Below are 783 nucleotides of genomic sequence, written 5' to 3' on the forward strand. Positions count from 1 at the left end.
TCGGCCAAGACGATCACATCCTATAGCGCAGAAGAAGGCAGATCTGCACGCGATTTATTATTCAAGAAGCAGATCGACAGAGACGCCGATGTAGTCAGCCCAACAGCCCGTGCATTAATCCATCATGGCGGCTAGAACATAAAAAAAAAAGATGCTGGGACCCGGTAGGCCGAAAAAAAGGGGGGGGGGATATGGCTCAGCGCCGAAAGGAGCCGAAGACGTCCGAGGCAAGGTAAAACGAAGGTCTGTTGCTTGGTAAAAACCTGTATAGCCGTCGAGCGCCGCGCGCTCTATGGAGGCGCAGTTGCACTAAGTTTAACTTCGACTCGCAAATCTCGCGCTAGGTGACTTGCAACCAGCATGGGGCTAAAGGGGTGGGGGACAAGTGTGCTCTCTGGCGGCCAAAGAAAAGAGAGAGGGAGAGACTTAAGGACACGGCCACTAGTGTGCGCCGAAAACCAGGGAAAGAGAACTAGGATAAAAAAGGTTTGATATGAGTGTACAGAAGTCTGACAAAAATTAAATAAGAATAAAAATGCAAAAAATTTAAAAATGAAAATTTGAGCCTAAAAATTAAAATCTGTGCCAATCATACCAATAAACGGCACAACACTCACATTTGAAAATTACAAACACAACGTAGCAGATGTCTTGAACATAGCGAGAAGCAAGCACTGTCGATTCCTTGCTGCTTTCACTCTGGCAGTTGAATAACATTTGGACTATGTCATTTTCTCACAGAAAGTTCAAGCAGTCTTATCAAAAAATAAATATCCAAAATAA

This window comes from Bacillus rossius, chromosome 6 (assembly GCF_032445375.1).
Source record: "Bacillus rossius redtenbacheri isolate Brsri chromosome 6, Brsri_v3, whole genome shotgun sequence".
Classification (NCBI taxonomy): domain Eukaryota; kingdom Metazoa; phylum Arthropoda; class Insecta; order Phasmatodea; family Bacillidae; genus Bacillus; species Bacillus rossius.